Here is a 2,500-nt window from a genome sequence, read left to right on the forward strand (position 1 = left end):
TGATTGATTTCTTTTTCCCTACGGAAACCGATACGGACAATAACTCTTGTGTGACGCAGTGCTCGCTCTCCTGCATTAAAAGCCCTTTAAATCCCAGAAACGGGCGGGGGGTGGGGGAATTACGCCCACACGCACGCACACGCACGCATGCCCCCACTCCCCATCGCCCACCGCGGGCAGGAAGACGGGGACAGGGTGGCCCTTGTATCAGACCCGCTTAAATCTCGAATCACCCCCCCGGTTCCCCACCTCCCCACACACCCCCCGGACGGGAGACGGCGGCAGCCCGGTCCAGCCGGACCCGGAGCACGGAGGGGCCGTCAGGTCTACCCGGCTCCGGGGCCGGCGGCGGCCGTCAGGTCTACCCGGCTCCGGGGCCGCCGGCGGCCGTCAGGTCTACCCGGCTCCGGGGCCGCCGGCGGCCGTCAGGTCTACCCGGCTCCGGGGCCGCCGGCGGCCGTCAGGTCTACCCGGCTCCGGGGCCGGCGGCGGCCGTCAGGTCTACCCGGCTCCGGGGCCGGCGGCGGCCGTCAGGTCTACCCGGCTCCGGGGCCGGCGGCGGCCGTCAGGTCTACCCGGCTCCGGGGCCGGCGGCGGCCGTCAGGTCTACCCGGCTCCGGGCCCGGCGGCGGCCGTCAGGTCTACCCGGCTCCGGGGCCGGCGGCGGCCGTCAGGTCTACCCGGCTCCGGGGCCGGCGGCGGCCGTCAGGTCTACCCGGCTCCGGGCTCGGCGGCGGCCGTCAGGTCTACCCCTTTTCGGAGCCCGTGGGGCCGCCTGCGGTACCCGGCGACCGCGGGTTGTTGGTTGCGTAGCGTCCGGCGATAAGGGCGGCCAAGTCTACCCGGCTCCGGCGGGACTTGGTCGCCTTGCCGGGGCCGAGGGGTAGACGTGTTGTCCCCGCTGCTTCGTCGGAGCTGCCGAAGGGGTCGCTGTTTTTCGCTGCCTCCAGTTACGTCATCGTAAAAGTCGGCGTGGTTGGCGCGCCTCCCCGGTGCGCAGAGGCGCCGCTCTTGGAGCTTGCCGGCGGCGGGGACGTGCCGGTCCGTACTATAGGAGCGAGCCGTGACTCGTCTCCAGAGCAGCGCTCGTCAGCGGCTGCAAGGCCCGCGGTTCTGCCAGCAAAGTGGGGTGCTCGGCGGCCGTCGTGGCGGTTCCCTCGGTGGTCCGGCCCAGCTTCCAGTCTCTTCGGTCCGGCCATCTCCCAGCGCTTGCCCGACAAGCCAGCCCAGCGTGTCCGAGGGGTCGGGAGCTGCGGAGAGCCGGAGCCGGCGGCCGGCTCCGGCGGCCGTTGCCGACCGGCACGAGGCATAAGGCCGGATCCCGCAGGGCAGGGCAAAGACTCGAACGCACCCAGCCGGGGCCCAGTGATGGTGAAGGTCACTGCCGGAGGCAGACGGCCGGGGGGCGTCGAGCCTGCCGCGGCTTACTCCCGGCTCCAGAGGGCCCGGTTGGTGGGACGACCGAGGTTGGCGGCACCTCGTCCCTTTGTGCCAGCCTTAAGCTGGAGCCCGCGAAGCGGGCGGAGAGAGCGGCGGCCGGCTCCCGGCCAGCCGAACGCAGACGGCCGGGGGGTGCCGAGCCTGCCGCGGCTTCCCCCCCCGGCCCCCCGAGGGCCCAACTGACGGCGCAGGCGGGGCGGCGGCGTCCCGTTTTCACCGGTGCGAGCCCTCCGCGGGCAGCTGGTGGTGTCAGGCGGGCCCGGTGACGGGACTGCGGCGTGCAGGCGAGGCGGCGGCGCCTCGTCCTCGTTTCCCCCGGGAGAAGCGGTTCCCCGCGGGGCAGGGCAAAGACCGGCGGCCGGTGGTGGTCGCCGGCACTCGAACGCTGGAAGGCCGGGGGAGCCGAGCCTCCCTCGGCCCCGGGGGGCCCGATGATGGCAAAGGCGGGTGCTGGCACCGTTCCGGGGCAGAGGTGCCCGCGAGTGCCCAGCCCACCAGGGCTGCCGCCGGCTGCCGAGGGCCGTGTGATGGAGACGGGCAAGGTGGCGGCGCCTTGTCCTTTTTCTCCGGCCTTAAGCTGGAGCCCGCGAAGCGGGCAGAAACACCGGCAGCCGAATGCAGACAGCCGGGGGGTCTCGAGTCGGCCGCGGCTTGCCCCGGCCCCCGAGGGCCCGGTGATGGTGCAGGCGGGGCGGCGGCGCCTCGTCCTCTTTTTTGCTGGCGCGAGTCCTGGTAGCAGGAGGGCTCGCTGGGAAGGTCTGCACTCGTACGGGCGAGGTGGCGGCGCCTCGCCCTTCCAAACTTCTCCAGCCCTAAGCTGGAGCCCGCGCAAGCGGGAAGAAAAGGGCGGCCGGTCCCTGCGGCCGGCAGCCGAAGGCAAGTGGCCGCGGGCGTCGAGCCTTGAGCGGCTTTTCCCGGCCCCCGTTACCCGGGGATGGCACGGGTGAGGCGCGGTGCCTCTTAGTCTTCTTCGGCCTTCTCCTCCCCCGGGGTAAGCGGTTCCCCGGGGCGCAGGGCAAAGACCGGTACCGGTGGCCGGCACTCGAACGCTGGAAGACCG

Source organism: Calonectris borealis, unplaced genomic scaffold (assembly GCF_964195595.1).
Source record: "Calonectris borealis unplaced genomic scaffold, bCalBor7.hap1.2 HAP1_SCAFFOLD_319, whole genome shotgun sequence".
NCBI lineage: Eukaryota > Metazoa > Chordata > Aves > Procellariiformes > Procellariidae > Calonectris > Calonectris borealis.